This window comes from Haemaphysalis longicornis, unplaced genomic scaffold (assembly GCF_048455015.1).
Source record: "Haemaphysalis longicornis isolate Haplotype H1 unplaced genomic scaffold, Haemaphysalis longicornis Haplotype H1 scaffold_1, whole genome shotgun sequence".
Classification (NCBI taxonomy): Eukaryota; Metazoa; Arthropoda; class Arachnida; order Ixodida; family Ixodidae; genus Haemaphysalis; species Haemaphysalis longicornis.
In genome coordinates this window covers 141,469,383-141,489,917 of record NW_027526203.1, presented here as the reverse complement: position 1 = coordinate 141,489,917, position 20,535 = coordinate 141,469,383, and the positions used below count along the sequence as shown (strand labels likewise).

At 49.6% G+C, this 20,535-nt stretch overlaps 1 long non-coding RNA gene across 1 annotated transcript in view; it reads right to left on the bottom strand.

Annotated features, from left to right (window-relative positions):
* Positions 1-4,519: 4,519 nt before the first annotated feature.
* Positions 4,520-20,535, bottom strand: part of LOC144166221 (uncharacterized) — a 121,895-nt gene continuing 105,879 nt past the window's right edge. Inside the window, exon 6 of the long non-coding RNA XR_013321612.1 lies at positions 4,520-4,731. This is a non-coding gene — a long non-coding RNA (uncharacterized LOC144166221). The remainder of the gene's footprint in view (positions 4,732-20,535) is intronic.

Below are 20,535 nucleotides of genomic sequence, written 5' to 3'. Positions count from 1 at the left end.
CAAAATCCATCGTTTCGCGGCACTCGCTGAAACCGAAACTGCGACTGGCCGCATTTAAAATCCTTCTAATTAAACAACCGTCGCACGCTGAAGCAAATGAGGTTTCTACAGGTTATAAGTAGGTCACTAGCTACTTATCGCAACGAAAAAAACAAGATGCTAAATTTTTGTGTCAGTGCCCCTTTAAGCGCAAAACTCAGAACTCACTCAGTCTCAAAACTCAAAATGTACTCAAACTGAAAATGTACTCAGAACTCAAAATATACTCAAACTCAAAATGTACTCGAAACTAAAAATGTACTCAGAACTCAAAATGTACTCAAAACTCAAAATGTACTCAAAGTCAAAATGGACTCAAAATTAAAAATGTACTCAAACTCAAAATGTACTCAAACTCAAAATGGACTCAAAACTCAAAATGTACTCAAAACTCAAAATGTACTCAAACTCGAAATGTACTCATACTCAAAATGGACTCAAAACTAGAAATGTACTCAAAACTCAAAATGTTCTCAGAACTCTAAATGAACTCAGAACTCAAAATTGGCTGAGAACTCAAAATGAATTCAGAACTCAAATGGCCTCACAACTCTCTCGTGCTAGGAATATACTCGGACTCAGATGGACTCTGATTTCATTAGCATTCAGTGTTTTCAAATTCACGCGTGGTAAAAATATTACGGGTGCAAATTCGTGAGCTCCAACTCTTGCATTCGGCACGAAATGACACCGTAGCTTCTGTGAGGTCGGAAACAATTTTCGTTGCAGATTTAATACAGCTATACTTGCTGCCCATGATGACTAGCGCTGGTGGCAATAAATTGTACGTATATATTGGATACCAAACTCTTGATGTAGGCTCCGTGTTCATGTTCATGACAGAGGCGGTCCAGACTCGATGGTGTGCTGGGTCCCTGGGTCTAAACAATCAAGATTGAGCGAGGGGACGTGCGCTCACTGCTCCGTTCATTTACGTCGAAGCTGTTTAGGGTTACGGTTTCGTGCATTTTTGCTCTGCATCATGAAAAAAAACGCCTTGTTTCAAAGCGAACTGTCCCCGCGAATCCCTGAAGCGCGAGGCGTTCATGGATAGGCCTTTGCTTTTTTAATGCATAGCATTCTTTGCCGAGTACCCCCCTCTGCCTCCCCCCGCCAGGATCGTGTAACGTCTGGCGGGGGGAGGCATTTACACAAAAATACAGTATCATCGAAGTTCAACCTGTAATCATTATAAAAGCGTAAATGTAGAGAATTGATCAAACGAAATGTTAACAAAACTAAAAAAAAGAAATAAGAAAAAAATTTGAAAATGGCGAACCGTGTAACACAGGAGTCATGGATAGTCTGAGATTGGGTTAAAATTCAGAGAGATGTGGCGCTAAAGATTGTGGGGTATCAGATTGAGGGTCTCGAGGAGGGAAATCACGTGGGACAAACAAAAAAAGTACCTCGTTGTTTGCTGAGGCACTTGTATTAGTTTTTATTAGCATTTGCTATGTGGGATGAGCTCTCGTAGTTCGGAAAAGCACCACTCTATCGTTGTAAGCAATTACCGCCACCGTACCCAGCTGTTAATTTCCAGTATGCACGCCTGTGCGCGTGCGAGTGCGAGTGCAAGTGCGCGTGCGCGCGCGCGCGCGCGCGCGTGTGTGTGTGTGTGTGTGTGTGTGTGTGTGTGTGTGTGTTTGTGTGTGTGTGTGTGTGTGTGTGTGTGCGTGTGTGTGTGTGTGTGTGTGTGTTGCGTCAGTCATCTGTTCTTTCATTGAGTTTGACATGTAGTCGTTGGAGAACTGCAGAGCCCGAGTTAATTCTTTTCCTTTACATTGTTATCATGTGCTAGTTTTGATATCTTGCGCTGATTTCTTATTGTAATAAAATCAGCTCGAGCGCACACACAAACTGCGCTTGCTTATTTTTCTGATGTGTTTTCCTTCTGTCGCAATGTCTGTTTATGTCTTGGTGGCTCTGCTGCCTTTCTATCTCCTACACTCTAGCAAGGAGTTAATGTCTCACATGTAATTGGCCAATTCTGGATTCGAGTGCACGTTGTTACACTGTGGGAAGGAAATTGCGCACACGAAAGGCGGCCGCAAGGTTTATTCATAAACAAATGTGAAATTTGCCTTTCTGATAAGCTCTGATGCCCTATGTTACCTATGGTCGCCCACAATTTCCATGACACCATATGTGTCGAAGGATTTGCTTGTTTGTTGGGACACGGGGAAATGGAGGAAGTAACGTTTGAATGTCAGTTATTAGCAGAGAGTTTTTGAGTCTGGTGATTTAAGTTCGAGAGCTTGGCATGGCTTTTGTTTTTATCCTATGCCTTCCTGCCTCGATGATTCAGCAATTAGACGCCAATATTTTTATTACTATATACCGCATTGATGGACATCTCTGGGCAAACCTTCGCATGTATATATCACAACTGCCTTACGGGTTGGCAAGGAATTTTGGTTAAACCAGACCCACCTATTAAAGAAAGATACCTTTTGCTATATCATCATAACTATAACCAGAAAGCATTTTTATATTTGTCCCACGTGATCTCCCTCGACGAGACCTTTAATTTGATACCCCATACAACCTAGCAGGGTCTATGGAATTCATACCGGCCAAACTAACCATGACTCTCATGACTAACCAGGACGTATTATTTAAATGTCCGACGTGATTCCCCTAACTGAAACCTTCAATTTGACACCCCACATGCTTTATCGGCCGCACCTTGAATTTAACCCATTCTATGAATCTTATTGACTATCTCATGATTAGAACCACGAAGCCTTTTTTTATTTGTACCACGTGATTCCCCTCGTCAATACCGTAAATTTGAAACCCAATATAAGACTCGCCATGACTATCTCATGGTTATAACCAGGAAGAATTTTTGTATTTCTCCCACGTGATTCCGCTCATCAAGACCATTAATTTGATACCCATCACATCCTAGCGGAATCAATTTGAATGTTAAACCAATCAATGACTAACCATGACTATCTCATGATATAGCCATACCGCATTTTTGTCCCACGTGATTTCCCTCATCGGAACCTTCAATTTGATGCCCCACACACCCAGTGGTGTCATTGTGAATTTTAACCTAATTTATGACCCACCTTGACTATGTCATGATAATAATCAAGAAGCACGTGATTACCTTCATCGAGACCTTTCATTTGATACGCCACACGCCCTAGCGTCATAAACTTGAATTTTAACCGTATATATGAGTAACCATGACTACGTCATGATATAACCATAACGCATTTTTGTCCCGAATGATTCCACACATCGAGACCTTGAATTTGATTCCCCACATGCCCTCGCAGCGTCATTTTGAATTTTAACCCAATATATGACTGCCTGATGACTACAATCAGGAAGCATTTTTTTATTTACCCCGCGTGATTCCGTTAATATGGACCTTTCATTTGATACCTTACACGCCTTAGCATCATCAGTTTGACTTCTCACCCAATCTAATGCGGTCATTATTCTGTCTAAAGGGGCGTTGCCCAGTCAATTGAGCTAATTCATTTGAAACAGAAGAAGGGACAGCCCTCGCCCCCTTTTCCCCCCGGCTCTCACCTCTTCCTTTGTGACCCCTAGTATATCAAGCCGTTAACAGTAGCAGGCGAACAACCAACAAGCAAGCGCCGCCGTGTGCCTTCCCACAACCCTTTCCCACCCTCTTAGTGGATCCATCAGGAGGAAAAGTTAAGACAACCCTTTTTTATGACCTCACGCGCCCAGCCGCGAAAACTTGGTATACAGCAAGTGCTTAGGGTCATGAAAATTCAGCAAGAAACTAAAAAATAAGACACCCCCTCCCTCCCAACCGATCATACGGATCGCGAATGGTGCCGTACCCGCAGGTAACCTGATTTCCGAGCCCACAGCGACGCATGAAACTTAACAGCCAACCATAGCTGCCTGCTAGGCTACTAATCTGTACTCAAACTCAAAATGGACTCAAAACTCATATGTACTCAGAACTCAAAATATACTAAAACTCAATATGTACTCAAACTCAAAATGTACTGAAACTCAAAATGTACTCAGAACTCAAAATGGACTCAAGCTCAAAATGTACTCAGAACTCAAAATGGACTCAAACTCAAAACGTACTCAGAACCAAAATGGACTCAAACTCAAAATGTACTCAGAACTCAAAATGGACTCAAACTGAAAATGTACTCAGTACTCAAAATGTACTCAAACTCAAAATGTACTCAGAACTCAAAATGAACTCAGAATTCCCTAGGTCTCTGGCGTACTGAAACTCAATCGGACTCAAACTCAGTCGGGCTCACTCGGCTCAAACTCATTCAATCTCAAACTAACCATGTCACACGCGTGAGTTTGAGTCCAACTGAGTCTGAGTGAGTGGACTCATGTGCGAGTTAGTTCCCCGACCTCTGGCAAAGACAACATTGAGCTTTTTGATGCGATAAAATATTATTGAGGGAGGGCGTATTACCACAATACTGTAAAATAAATACAAGAATTCCTTTTATTTTACAGCTTTACATGTTTCACTCTTTGGCATCAGGTATGTCCGGTCCGTATATTCGCCGCAGGGCTCTCCCCAAAGGTTGCATTCCCGTTTTTCGTATTCGTAAGCGTTGTATACCGGAGTTCTACATCTGGCCAGCAGAATGAAATGGCAGTGACTGTTGGAATTCTTGACAGCATTTTCGGCAATCCACAAGGCGCAGAGTGGTTTTTCTAGAAAAGAGTCAGCAATTAGCGAACATGGATGCAGTCATGGCGGACAACAGTGAACGATAAGGCCAAAGTTTGCCGAAAAATCTTTCGATACCTCTCAACTAATGTGTTGCTCAAGAGTAAACAATAGCCGTTGTGGGTAGAGGTATGACTTGGACAAGGCCGCTCGATGAAAAGGAGGCCCGGCCTGCCGAACCACGCGCCTGCAAAGGGCGGGCGCGTGACAACGGAGTTTTCTGTTACGGCAGCTACTCTCGGTAGGGCGCCAGACATTGGTGACGGCTAGAGTACCGGTATATAGCTTCCCTAGGGGAGCAGAGTTGCGCGTCCATCCGCCATCTTGAATTATAGGTCGTGCGGGAAAGCCACCCGTCTCGCATGTAGGAGCTTACGCCGGGCCGCCGCGCAAGGCGAGGAGGAGTGGCGAGGCGTAGCGCGGACAAAAACGCGCACGATAGTCGGCTGCTTATCAGCTGAACGGCCCCGCGGCTGCCGCTTCCCCAACCGCCGATGGTCAGTGGTGCCATCCCTGAGTGGAGCAGAACTGACTGAATACGGGGTCTTGTGCGCAGCACTGAAAGCGGGCTTTCCTGTCGAACTGGAGCCCGCGGCATGTGGCAATTAGACGCGTAACTCTTGCGCTAAGCGATATACAGGAACTCTAGTGACGGCTAAGGCCCTTAAAATAACAAAGGTAGCCCCAACTGCTCCCTTCGCCCCCGCTCTCCTCATCTCTACTTTCTCCTCACCCGCAGCACCGCGCGATCTTTAAGGGTGCCATCAAACAAAATACCTTTGTTTTATTCGAAAGGTCTGGTGTTTTATAGTGCCCCAGCGCTCTTCCGGCAGCAAGTGATGCTTTATTCACTGAGAGACTAATCAATTCAAGTTAAACTTTTCATTCTCCCGAAAAATCGGGTGTTTTGGGACGTCTGTCATGACGTCACATGTGCGGGTCTTCAAGCAAACTCCAATTACACTGTTCAGCCTGCAGCGGGGCCTTGTTTACCGTCACTACTCCAAGATGGCGCCACCATACTGCTTCGCACTGCGATTCACCTATCTTTTGTTTTTGACCCTATTTGCACCTGGCTTGTTTCTGTTACGGTAGGTAGTAATCGTTTCGTGAAAAGTGGGGTATGCTCGACAAATACGGTCACGTAACACAATGTCACTTACGCCAATCGGCCATTGTCGTCTGATGCAACCCCAAAGAACCGCACTGCTGTGCAGTGCGGCGCTTAGCATAGTGCGCGCAGTACCAACAGGAGTAAGTACTGGTACTTGTATGTTTACGTGTACTTTTGTAAATTCCATTGTTTCACCCCACTATTTTACTGCTATAAAATGAACATGCATACCTCGTAAGCGAAAATAGCTCGTTCTGCAAAATTATAAGCGGTCACAGGTTCGATTCTGGCCCGCGGCGGCCGCTTTTCTGATGGAGGAGAAAAGCAAAAACGCCCGTGTGTGCGAAATTTTGGCACACGTTAAACGTCCCCAAGTGCTCAAAATTAATCCGGATTCCTCCACTACGGCGCGCCTCATCGCCTGTGCTGCGTCGGCGCGTTAAACCCTACAATAAATAAAACCTTTTAAGCCCTGCCTAACCTGCATTTGCCTTTGCCGGCCTCAGCCAATCGCACAGCTGTGCTTATGACGTCTAATATTCTCGTTCGGGAAATTAGCTAGTGAGTCGCATGGCCATTCCCTTTTTTTCCTAATTATGTAGCTTATTTGAGCGACGTTTTCGTTAAAAGTGGTGTCAGTATGATTCTAACGAGGCAACCTTTCGAAGAAACCAAACTTGTGTTTTGTCTGAATGGCCCCTTTAACTCCGCGGCGGTGCCGCCATCTTCGTTGACCTCTTCAGAGCAGACGCCCCGCAACGCTTTAAGGCTGCTCGCTGCAGAAAGTTATTCTTGCAGTGTGCTCTTGCTTTTGCGCCCAATAGCTGTTTGGTGGTATTTATGGGATTTCCAGAGCCCTGTTTTACCATCACGCACCACGTGAGGCTGTTTTGTTGGTATTTTTTGTGTACAAGGCTATATGCCTGCGGGGCGGATGCGGCTCGCGCATACGCATAGCGCGGTGGTCGCTTACGTGGGCGGCAAAAAGCGGCATGCTGCAACATCTCAAGATAGTTCGTGGACGCGAAAGGATCGAACATGATCATTGCAAATTACTTTGTTACGGGAATTCTATCCTTGCATTCGCGTGATTGAGTTGTGGTCGTGCTGTCACTGCACAGAGGGCTCATTCGTCATTCGCAAATGTCGTAGTTCGAGCGCTGCGTTGGCTCGCTTGCGTTGGGTGTGAATAATGAAGCGAAGCTGAGCCTGCGCCCGCTTGTACTACCGACATACACCCTTCCGTAATTCCGCGCAGTTTCGACTGCTTTGATGTTTTTGCAGAACATGTTTATTTCCCCTTCATGTAGTCGTAGGCTGCTGTGAATATATTGAGAAATACACACAAACACACACACACACACACACACACACACACACACACACACACACACACACACACACACACACACACACACACACACACACACACACACACACACACACACACACACACACACACACACACACACACACACACACACACACACGGTTGTGCGTGCGTGCACGTACAGTGACGTGAAAAATCGCAGCGGCTCCGAATTCACAGCCGGATACATTAAACTGCACTTGCGGCCGATGAAAAATGTAGGCACGTAATTTTGAATATAGGCACCAGGGGAACTGCGATCAATCGAACGGTTAAACTGAAATCCCATTTGTGGCTTAGTTTTCATACGAACACGAGATCGAATCCCTCCAGGAAAATATATAAACAAATTGCTAATGAAACTAATTACTGTAGTAATTACTCATGCAATACCGTTCGTACACGACGGGATCGCATACAGCCATTATTTATAGAGGTAGGGGCACGAAATTGCTTTCTACTGGGATGTATTCTGGCATATTCGTACATTGCACTAACACAGGAATACATCCGAAACAAATGCAAAAGACAAACCATATCACAATTAATGGCAAGCGAAAACAACGTGCATCACAGAAATGAACTGGTGCCACCCTAGGCGTATTTTATTGGAACAAACGTCCCTAATTACGTCGTGCAGGTGGCTTGTGCTGCTTAGTTGGCTTCCCGAGATAAAAAATCCTGGGAGTGAGTTTGGGTTCAGTTTTTTTACGCCGAGCTTCTCCAATATCCGTTGCTCAAATTGATCATTCGTGAAATGATCCTGTTGGAAGGAAAAAAAGTCGCCACCGAGTCTGACATGCGCCAAAAACACTGCAAGTATAGGCAGTAATGCACTCCAAAAAAGTTAGCGCCCGGTCAACCGTAGCCTGGTCAAATTCGCGTTCGTGTATCTTCTCAGTGCCGAATCCGTGCTCAACTCGCTTACAATAAATGCGTTTAAAAACGCTTGCAGGAGAAAAAAGGTCTGCTGAGAATACAATTGCCCAGTGTGTTTTGGTTCACAGCACAGTGACCGCATACGTTGCGCCGTTGACAATTAAGCGGAAGTAAGCACGCACACTGCTAATGGATGGCCTCACGTGTAAACCAAACGTTAAGACGTAATTAACCGTCGTCTGTGTACTGTGCATACACGGAAAAAAGGGCGTACAGCCGTTGCGGTGCCAATAGGCTTTTCAAGTGCCCACTCAAGCGTGCAAATTTAACCAAGCGGTAACAGAAATTGCTAATCAAACGTACGTCAACAGCGCGTTCACAATATATATTAGCTGAGCTTAAATTTTTTACCTAGCCACAATTTTTTTCCTGTAGCCGCAATGCGTTTCTGAACATATGACGCAGCAAATCGCTCCAATGTCATAACAACGGGCTTATTGTTAAAATACTACCCGGGTCGTTTGCACACAAAACATGACTTCTCGCAACAAAGAGCTTACATGCACACCGAAGGCACACGCTACACGGTCAGACGCAAGCTGCCGTCAACCAAAACAAGTGTAAATTCAGGTGAGGAATCCTTGCGTAATGGAAACTTTATTTACCATCGACTGGACATGCTACGTCGCTGATAATTATGCTGGGAAGTAATCCCGCACACAACAAATACACGGCCTTTGGTCCAAAGCAAAGCTTACTACATGAAGGGCTCTCCGCTGCGCGTAATACCTACTCAGAACAAGGGGTCGACGATTGTTTCGGAGTAAACACGCATTTCTTCGTAAGTGACCGTTTAAGCGTGTGCACAATTTAACAAAGCGAGAACAAACGTTCCAAAACTTACCTTGCAAAGGCGTGATGCCAGCGTCGAGTTGAAGTCTGCCCGTCCAAACCTATGCAACGAAACTTTCTCCTTTCTGCTTCTCGTTTCCCGGACGGAATTACGAAGTCTTTTGCTATCCCTGACCCTATTCGAGTAGCCGATGGTACAAAACATCGGCGCCGCGAAGCAACGTAAACGACACCGACGCGACACTTGGTCCGATCGAGCAGCTAATTCTTACTTTGCTATCTGCTGGCGCCTACGATAAATCCGGCTCAGAAGCTGCACGGCCAAAAACGGTGCCGCACTGACGTACGTGACTTTTATACAGTCCAATGGCGGGTGGCGGTAGCCGGCGAAAAAGAAAATGACGAAACGCGGAGGAAAGAAGGAGCGCGGGTAAGGGCAAAAGCCGGCGAGATCATATATGATCTCTCCGCCTTTCGCCGCTTTTTTCACACCCATACACATAACTTTCATACCCATACACGTCACCTCCATGCGTCACTAAGGCCCTCATATGAGCCTTAGTGACGCATAGAATTCCTGTATGTACCTCTCCTTGGGGAGCGGAGTTGCGCGTCCATCCGCCATCTTGAGTTTAAAAGTCGTGCTCTAAAGCCGCCCGTCACGCCTCTAGGAGCCGCCGCCGGGCCGCCGCGCGCGGAGGAGTCGGCGCATGCGAGTGACAGCAGCCGGAGGGCAGCCAGGCTTCTGAGATAGTCGGCTGGCGGACGCCGCTGCCGCCGCCAAGGCAACCGCCACCGCTCACTTCAGCAGGTCTGACCTTGAACGGGTTATTGTGCACAGCACTGAAAGCTGGCTTTCCTGTCGCAAGGTGGAACCCGCGGAATGTGGCAATCACAGCTCTGGCGGCAATCAGCCGCTCAACAATGGTGTTACGCGATATACATGAAGTCTAGTAACGGCTGCCTCGGCTCCTGCTTCAGAGTGCTTTCGGAGAAGCAGCGATCATCGCCCATGGAAGCGGTCATAACTAGTGTCCTATCTCACGTATATGGAAACTAATAGTACTACAAGTCACCGGAAATATGACTGCAATCTCTAAAAATTTGATCTCGTGGAATGTAGGCAGGGATTAGTAATCGTGGATTAATACAGGAGTGATGACACCGTCGCTTCAGCAGTCGTTCGCGGCGACACGGCGCTAGGGCTAAACGCCTGTGGCGCTGCGAATTTGGTTTAAAAATTTCATTATTTTAATGCTCTAACGTAAAACTGTATGGCTGCTGGCATTCACTACGCTAACTTATTAGAAGATATCCTCAAGCGCGATTTAAAAACAGGCATATTTTAAACTTTACCAACGTAGTTTCAGGTGCGTAGAGGCTCAAACTGTCTCGCTGTTTGGCTATGCCTTCAGGTTATTAGATTCGGCTAATTTTCGGCTGTTGGAAAATTGTGTCAACAATTGTAATAACAGAAAAAGCGTTGCCAGATGGTACGACCTTCACGACATAGCTGGGTGGAAAACCAGGGACTCTTTTTATTTCAACTGACGACGAGAGGCCCACGTGGTTCGAGGCCGACTTGTTCACGTAAACTAAAAACATGAAACACGAAAGCCAGTGCTCGGACGGAGTCCCCCACCAAAAAGACAACGAAACAATCGTCGTCGTTAAGTTGACGCTCACCGTCGTATACGTAGTTTCTTCGTAGGTCGGGCAACTATAAAATTCCCACAAATATCACTTGCTCATATACTCAGTTACCAAGTTGACAAACACAGTTCACAAACCCCCCAAAAGACATAAGTTCTTGCCATGTGTGGAAATCCATTTGCCAATTTTAAAATTAAGGTACCTGCTAAGGATACTTTTTAGCCGCGATACGGGGAAGCTGGACTTCAGCTGCTTCCAGTATTTAACGGCGGAACTTGCATGTTGGCCCCAGAGCAGCAGTCTTCAAAGGCTCGAAGTTGTTCCTGGTTCGTAAAAACATATAACGTAAGCTAGGCGCGCAGTGCCTTCAGCCAACTTGGTAGTGGGATTGACCACGTATTCGTCAGGCAGATTGAGTCGTCGCTGTCCGTTAATAAATACGCCTCTTTTGTTGGAAGCACTCGCAACAGCTTCGCTTTTCGTCCATTCTCATCTATGCGTGCCATCAGGCCAAATTTATATTTGAGCATATAATGTGATAGGTGATGCTGACTAGCAACAAATATAATAGGTTGAGAAACATACTTTTCTATCAAAGATTGTTGATGTCGTGTAATATATGCAAGGTGCATTTGAAAGCGAACATCTCCTGGAGGGTTGTGTCAGTTCATGTGTCGTTCACAAAGGCGGGCTTAGCTAGCCTCATGCGCTAGCTGTCCAACTGTGCAAACTAGTACGCACGCTTGTGGAGAAATTTCTAGAATTGCCGCATATCCAGAAGTGAATGACAATTTGCAGGCTTTTTTGCGACGCCAAGTTTCCCCGCCTCGCAGCGTAGCAACAGCAGGCACCCACACCCCAGCCATGATATATGTGAGATGTACATAAAAAAACCTACTGTGGTCACTGCTTGCAAACTGGACTGGTGATGTCAACAGCTCTCTGGTGAGCATAATGAAGATGTCACAAAAGCCCCCTCACGACCAAGCCTACTAACCAGCTGTTCTGTTGAATAAAGTGCTTCCTCCTACTCCGCCTCTTCCTTCTCCTCCTGCTCTTCCCCTTCTCTTTCCTGCAAACGTTTCTGCTTGTAAGACCCCACTGGTGAACCTTCTGGGGAAGAGATTTAAACTTTCATCTGACAGTTGACTACTTACTCACAAGTGCGCCCGGTATAAATACAGTGCGCCACTCAATAAACATTCTGTTCGAAAGCCTCCGGAAGGCTTTTGAAGAGGCGAAGGTGTTTTTGAATTTTTTAGCAACCACGGGGGATCCCTTTGAAAGTGGAGAAATTTTTACCCGTTAATTTTTTGCAGCAATGTCAGTCTAATAAATTCCTTGCGTACTGATTTCCGTAAGTCAACCAGACATAATACAAAGAAGGAATCTTAGGGGCCGTTAGTAGAACTAAAAAAAAACGCGATCAAATGAGGGCGGGGAAAAATCCAGTCACAGTTGTAAAACTCGAAGTAAGAAGTGGGTGATACGCCGCAGCATGTAATATTGTCACGTAGACAAAAATGACGCAGCTGTCTTAAAGGAAAAAGAAGTTTATTGGAGCGAACTTGTGCTCCCCTAACAACTCGAAGAATACACAGGCGGCGAGAGAGAGAGAGAGAGAGAGAAGTAAACTTTATTGAGAATGTCCGGCGGAGGTAGCGGGGAGGACCACGCAGGGTCGCCCGCCACCCGACGTAGTTAAGGCGTCTTCGGGGTGTTGCCTCCCCGACTACCGCTAGGCCGGCCCGCTGTCGACCTGTGGGGTTTATACCCCCGGTCTCCAGCCGGCTCAGCCCCACGCGTTTGTCGGGCAAGAGCCACCTCGAGCCGCTGGACGGCCTGCAATTGTTCTGTCAAGTCCTGCGAAAACACTGCACGAGCTATGTCTTCCGGCAGTCGCCCGGGAGAGGCGACCGCTTCTTCCGGATGTAGGTCACAGTCCCAGAGGATGTGGGTCAAAGTTGCTTTAGCCCTTTTGCACACACTGCACACTTCACTTTCGAACACCTCCGGGCACACGTAACGCGCAAGCGCCGGCGTGAGCACGGATCTAGTTTGAAGTTGTCTGTATAACACCGCCTGTTCGCGTGTCAGTCCTGGGTGGGGCGGGGGCATGGTTCGGCGACCGTACCGGTACCAGCCCAGCACCTCCGCATACCCGAGTAGTGGGTCCGTTTCGTCGTCGTCATCAGTGCACATATCGCAGTCTTCACAGTCCGCACCTTCCGCCGAGGCGAGGGCGGTGGGGGCGGCCGCGCGGTTGGTAAGTACTCGCGCGGCGGCGTCCGCCGTCTCGTTGCGGTTGGGATGGCTGCTGCTGCCGCTGCCTGTAGTTATTGTATGCGCCGGGAACCACCTCAGATGGGTGGCCGGCACCGAGTCGTTCACTGCACTGCAATGTACCACGCGCACTGCACTGGCACATACTGAGTTGCGGGCGTAGTTCTTGATTGCCGAGCGGGAGTCGCTCAGTATCGTCGAGCACCGACGGTCCGTGAGGGCAAGCGCAATGTCCACTTCCTCTGCTTGGCATGCCGACGGTGCCCGGATGCTGCAGGCACTGTACACTTCACCGGTCGTGGCTTTGACCACCACTGCCACGTAAGTGTCTTTTCTGTCTGCGTACTTGGCCGCGTCCACGAAGAGGGCGCCGGTGTCGTTCGCGTACGTGTCTGTAAGGGCCTTGGCTCTTGCGGCACGTCTCCCCGGGTTGTTGTCGGGATTGACATTCCGTGGGGACGGTGTTATCTTGAGCCTTTGTAGGGTTTCCGCCGGTAAGACTCCGGCTTCTTGCTGCTGGGGTGGTGTTGTTGCCCCTGCGAAGCCCAGCCGGGTGAGAATGCTCCTGCCCGTTCTGGTCGTCGAGAGGCGTTCTAGTTGCGCGGTTCGTTGAGCTTCTGCAATCTCTTCGAGGGTGTTGTTGACCCCCAGCTCGAGAAGCCTGGCCGTGCTGGTGCAATTCAGAAGCCCCAGTGCGGCCTTGTGGGTTTTGCGAATTGCTGCGTTGATTTTGTCTCGTTCTTGCACTTTCCAGTAGTGGAACGCACCGATGTACGCCACGTGACTGGTGGCGAAGGACTGGACCAGTCGGAGGAGGCTTGCTTCCTTCATTCCCTGGTGTCTCGTGGCTACCCTCTTTATGAGACGGGTGGCAGTCCCGAGTTTGGTGATGAGTCGGTCTACTGTGGTGCCGTTGCTTCTGTTGGCCTCCAGGAACATGCCGAGGACCCGGAGTGTCTTGACTTTGGGGATGACGGTGCCGTCTTTAGTGTGAAGAGTGATCTTCGCGGAGTCTTCCGTTGCCTGTTTGCGGTACCTTCCCGATGGAGGGATGATCAGCAGTTGGGATTTTTGCGGCGAACACTTGAGGCCCGTACCATCCAGGTGGTCTTCGATGGCGTTCACTGCTGACTGCAGCGTCTCCTCGATGTGGCCGTCACTGCCCCCGGGGACCCACAGCGTGATGTCGTCCGCGTAGATGGTATAGCGGACTTGTGGGACCTCCGAGAGCAGTCGGTTGGCCACGCCGATCATGACGAGGTTGAAAAGGAGTGGTGATATGACGGAGCCCTGGCGAGTACCGACGCTCCCCAGTGCCCTTTCTGACAGTTGTAAATTTCCCGCTTGGATCTTCACGGTTCGTTCAGACAGGAAGTCCCGGATATAGTTGTACGAACGTCGTCCCATGCCCAGCCTGGAGACCTGCGCCAAGATGGCCGAGTGGCGCACCTTGTCGAAGGCACTCTGGAGGTCGAGGCCCAGCACCGCCCTGTTGTCGCGGGTGGGGACGGACGAGTCGAGGATCTCGTGTTGCAGCAACAGCATTGCATCTTGGGTGCTGAGCTTCTCCCTGAACCCTAGCATGGTGTCGGGGTAGAGGCCTTCGGTTTCTAGGTAGCGTTGCCATCTGATCCTGAGAACGTGCTCAAGGACCTTTCCCACGCATGATGTAAGAGAGATTGGGCGCAGGTTCTCAATGCTGGGTGGTTTGCCGGTCTTGGGTATCAGGACCGTCCGGGCCGTCTTCCATTGTGGGGGTAGTTTTCCCGCTTGCCAGCATCGGTTGAAATACTTTGTGAGGGCGGTGACCGTCCCGTCGTTGAGGTTTCGCAGGGCCTTGTTGGGGACCTGGTCCGGGCCGGCAGCAGATTTGCAGTTGAGTTCCTGCAGCACTGCGCGTACCTCCCATTCTTCGATGTCTTGATCGATGGTCGGGTTGGCCGCGCCTTGGTATTCTTCGTGTTGTTCGGCTGCTGTGCTGGGCAGGTACTTAGCGTTTATCCGCTTGCCCGTTTCTTCCTCTCCCAGCTCTCTGATTGCAGTGAGCATGGTCTGGGACAGTCTGTGCTGTTGGTATCCCCGGGTCGACGTGTCGTCCAGGAGATGTCGAAGGAGTTTCCAGGTTTGACCCTTGTGGAGTTGGCCGTCTGCAGCACTGCATGCCGCGTACCTCCTCTGGGTACACAGGTCTTGACTGTACTTCTCGATGGCTCGTCCAAGCTCCGCCACCCGTTTTCGGAGCCTGCGGTTGTGCCGTTGGCGCTTCCACCGACGCTGCATCGACTGTCGCGCTTCTATCATGTGGGCCAGCTTGCTGTCCACTTGCTGTATGTCATCATCAGTGTCCAGCTCTGTGGTCGCTTCGGACGCCGCCTGTTTGATGGCCGAGGTCCATTCGTCGATGTCTGCGATGTCCTGTTGCGTGCCTTCCATGACCGAGCGGAAACGGGCTCAGTCCGTGAGCCTGTGCTTGCGCCTTTGTTCTGCTGTGTGGGGCCTGGTGGTCGGTAGCACCAACTCGAGAATATAGTGGTCGCTGCCCAGGTTATGTCCTGTATTGCTCCACCTGACATCACCCTTGGTCCTGTCTGACACTCGGACGAAGGACAGGTCCGGGTTGGTATCCCTCGTGGTGGATGTGCCGATTCGGCTAGGGGTTGCCGGGTTCGTGTAGAGGATGAAGCCGGCGTTCGTGGCTTCGTCGAGCAGGTCCCGCCCTCTGACTGTTGTGCGACTGTATCCCAGCTCTTTGTGGGGGGCGTTGAAGTCTCCGCAGATAGCAATTGTTTCGCTCGGAGCCGTCCGTGTCGCTTTGTGCAGGAGAGCCTTGAACTTCTGTTGTCTGTGCGTGGGGTTGCTGTAGACGTTCACGAGCAGGAAGGATTCCTGCCGCTTCTTGCCGATTACCACCTCGGTCGCGCAGTGTTCGATGGTGCTGCGGCCGAGGAAGTTCTCGTGTTTGATGAAGGTGAGTCCCTTTCTCACGAAAGTGCACACGCCCTGCGCCGCTCCCTTACCGCAATCTCGAACGCTTGGGGGGCTGGCGTGTGCACGGTAGCCGGGCAAGGACGGTGCATTTTCTGTGTGGGTTTCTTGAATCATGATGATGTAGCAGTCAACAAAGTGACGTGCGTAGTCGGGTGTCGGCAAATCAAATACCGCGGCGTCTGTTCTGCAGCCTTTCATCTTTAGGCGCGAGTGTTTCTCGAACAGTCAATTTAGATCTATAACATTGTAGATCAAAGATTGCTTTAGGCAAGTGACATTAGGGCGAAACGCTCTCCCTATCAGAACGAGATAACCAGTGCGGCATAAAAATAAAGGCTGGAACACACGCTTCGTTTGGGACACAGATAACACAGTCGGGCGCGGCGGGGCAGTAAAAACAAAATGCAGTAATTCCTCCTTATAACGAAGTCAGCGGGACGGAGAAAAAATTTGTTATAAGCGGTATTTTGATATAAGCGACCACTCTAGAAAAGCAAGAGCAGTTTATCTTTAATTGCGCCACAACTGCGAGGAATCAAAATACAATGTGTTCAGTGATGCAAAATTTTTGTTCAGGTGAGAAGTGGCGGTTGGTTTTGGCTGTTTCGGGTTCTTGCCGGGCGCGAGCAACACCTGCCCCAATTTGACCAAGCAGTGCATGAGGGTGTGGTCGCCGCCCTTGCATTCAAATGTTATTTCGCAGCAGGTGTAGGCACTCTTGCGTCTGTACCATAGTTGCCACTTTACGTGGCTCTTCGTCCGCTGGCTCTTCGTCCTCGTCGGGGCCACCGCCAACAGTGTCAATTATCCCCGCATCCGTCGCTGGTGCGACCACGGGAGCCGCAGTGTCCACCAACGCAAACGTCTCGAAGTCCCCTTCTACATCTTGGCCAGCAATTTTATGAACAGCCTCGTATAGATCGCCGCAAGTCCGGTGATCGTCAGGCATGTCATCGTCAGGGTTGCTGACAGCGGTGCGTAAAAACCCGGCGTGCGCAAAGCAGTTGGCGACATTTGATGGTGCGAGTTCCTTCCATGAAAAGTTGAGAAAATGGACCGTACCGAGCAAATAAATGTTGTACCCCTTACTGGCATCATACGCTGTGAGCCCGGTGCTCTGCAAAAGAACCTTACGGTACAGCTTCCGGGTGGTTTCAATCATTTCCGGATCCATGGGTTGCAGTAAAGCGAGATCCTTGAGGTTGTCGATCTTCCCGTGGCTGGAACAGTTTTTAATTATAGAAAAGCACTTGCCAATTCTTCACATCACTAAGCAATTTTTTCCCGAGGTGTGCAGCCTTAAAGCCCTCAAAACAAGAGGTTTTCGGCTCCGCGTCGTCGACTGCACTGCTACTTGTACGGTGCGAGTGTCGTTGTTCGCGCAACGTTGCGTCCACGCCATTGACCAATGTTCAGGAACAAATTCAATGGCCAGAACCACGGATCTGGGCCATTTGTTTATTGTCGGATAGTGCGAATTGAGCACGAGTGGCTTGGGAAAATCGCCGGGGAAACACCAGCTTGCGTAGACCCCCCATAATGAAAAACTGACTCGCCGCTGGGTCGCCGCCTCTCGGCGACGCCTCCGGTCGCCACTTCGCTCTAAGCGGGTCAGTCTGCTCGCGCTCTTCGAGTAATGCGGCCTAAAATGTATGCATTTGGGTTGGGACCAGCAGACATTTCGAATAAAGCGAAATTTCGATTACAGCGGGCTCGTTATAACGAGAAGTTACTGAATAAACAAACCCAATACATGGTTTGCGGCATTCCTCCCCCTCTAAGAGGGAATCGACCCGATGCTAAAATAAAACTACAGTCCGAACAAACAACCAAAAAAACAGAAAAAAGTCCGTCACCTTGCCCAGTAAGGTTTGAGGCGAACCACTTGGACGACTTCGGGTCACATGCGTCGTCGTCATGTGCCGGAATCACCATCGGGGGTCACCTCGTAGGTAAGTTGGCCAACACGTTGTAGAACCCGGTAGGTTCCAAAATACCGTAGCAGAGGCTTCTCACTGAGTCCGCGTCATCGGATGGGAGTACAAATCCACACACCAGGCCCGTAGCCAGAGGGGGGGCCCTAGGGGCCCAGGCCCCCCCCCCCCCGAAATTTTTATGAGGAGAGGGGGGTGTTGTTCAGCAGCACGGCTTTCGGCACACCGCTACGGCAAGAAATTTGTCTACAGCAGATGAGCATGTGCAAAACTGAGCATATCTTTCTGTGCTCGTGTCCTACGCCGCGTAATCAACCCGGAGCATCAGAAAAGAGCACAGGAAGCCGCACGCGACAGTAGGCGGCGGCGGCGCTACCGACTTTACCGCCACTGCGGCTCTTCCGCCCGGACCACCCACACCATTAATTTCACCCCAATCATGCCCTGTCTGCGGCGCCCTCGACGAGCATCACTCTCTGTGCGAGGGCGCAGCAGACCCTTCCCTCCCAACCATCTGGCAACAGGCGCTGCGCGATCCGGAGGTATGATGACAGTAGGCATCAAGCCATGTCTAGGTGATGTCGCGAAAGCCTCTTCACCGTCCTGGCGTCGACCACCCAAGCCTGCCGTCGACCGAGTGCCCCCTCCCCTCACTCCCCTCATAGACGAGGAACATCCCGTCGTCTACACAATGACGCGTCGACGACCCGTGCCGCTGCTGCTGGATATAATCCGCTTTCGGCGGCACTCTCCGCCACCCCAGCGCCCCCGAATGCCGCCTTAATGACCGGAAACGTTCCGAAGAGGTGGTGACAAAGGCTTCACGCGGCGCCTCACTTTTGGCGGCAGGCTTGACGTTCCGGTCTGCTTCTTTGGGGACGTGCCGCGCATCGTTCTCCTGCACTTTGCGGTGTGGCTGATGTCTCTGGAAAGGCCTTTGTTCAACGAGCCGCCAACGCCAGAATATCAAAAAGGATCCCAGATGTCCTCCCGACGCTTCAACATCGGTGGTCCGAAGGGCTTCGACCTTAGGCAGATTGCCTCATCGGAGTCAACCCAACCTTCACGTGTGCGAGAGGGAAGCGTGCCCTCTCTGTGTGAGAGTGTGGGCCAGATTATGAGCGCCATGGATTTTTGTGATGGGTGTGTTCTTGATAACAGCGGGAGAAAGTCGACGGAACTACGGCACTGCCTGTTCACGCTGGTCAAGAATTTAAATGCTTTTGCATAAAGTTTTCTTTCTCCCTCAACTTAGGTAGTCCTCATCAGTGCTCCGGCACGACACCAACCGCGGTCCACTTCGTCCATGCTACCCCGGTTCGCAACAGTGACCACCCAGGCCCTGGCAATCGTGGCGGCCTTCTGGCCCGCCTCTCCCCCTTCCCCTGATCCCTGAGCTTAAACAATGTTGTTCTCTCTCTCTCTCTCTCTCTCTCTCTCTCTCTCTCTCTCTCTCTCTCCGCCCCCACCAAGCAAAATATGCGACACGGTGCGACACAGGGCGCCACCGGCTCAAATTCAGTGGCGAGGTCCTTTGCAGTGGAGGGAAAGACGCACCGCCGTTCAGCCCGTGTTTGGGCTGGAATATATCGCGTGTTTGCCCTCTTGTGTGTGGTGTTCTCTGCGTTCGTAATTATGAGCACAAAAAAGAAGCGGCAAGGTTCAACACTGATGAACTACTTCAACAAGCTTCCGAAGGTAAGCATTCTAGATTTGTGCAATTTCCCTTAAGTGCGAGAACGTGATAGAACGCGTATACAATTCATCAGCATTTGTTATGCCGAGTTTACTTCCAGAATTAACAGAAAGTTTAGGTTTTAGACGTATAATTTGAGGAGGACTTGAGCAGCTTACTTGTTACTTACGAACGGTAATATTTTTTAGCATGCAGTGCCTGGGCGGTCGCACGAAGAGGACGAGACGGGTGCCAATCCGAAAGCTGCGGTAGTCCACGACGATAAAGTCACTGGATCGTCGTCTTTAGAAAGACTTCCTGGAAAGCTGAACGAACCGCCTAAAGAAAATGATATTGGAATATACGTAGGCTGCTCGACCCTACCCGAAGACACAAAAGAACGTGTCTACACGAGCACGTGGACACCTTGTTCTAAACACGATTTCGAGGTTTCCGTGTCGAAGGACGAGAAAAGACGAAAATTCCAGTTGAACTGGTTGCAACGCTTCCAGTGGCTCGCTTACTCAGACGTCCAAAAAGGCGCTTTCTGCAAGGTGTGCGTCCTATTTTCCATGAAATCCGGAACAGGAAAAGGTTCCCATTAAACTGCACGGAGCCTAGTGACTTCACCCTTCACAAAGCGGAAAAATGCCCTTGAAGTATTCGAAAACCACGCGAAAACAGAGTACCACAGAGACGCAATGATCGCTGCACACTCATTTTTGGAAGTGTCTCACGGGAAAATGGACAACATTCGTCAGCAGCTGAACAAGCAAGCAAAGATCGAATGAGAAAAGAACAAGGCAATGTTGCATACAGTCATTGAAACGGTATTTTTTGTGGCCGACAAGAAATCGCGCTTAGGGGGGGGGGGGGCAGAGATTCTGGGAGACTTGCACTAGAAGAACCCGCAAAAAACGATGGAAACTTTAGAGCACTGCTACGCTACAGGGCGAGGGGGGCGATGAGGTTCTTGCTGAGCACATAAAAACGTCTGGTGGAAATGCCCTCTACACAAGCCCGACTATTCAAAATGAGCTG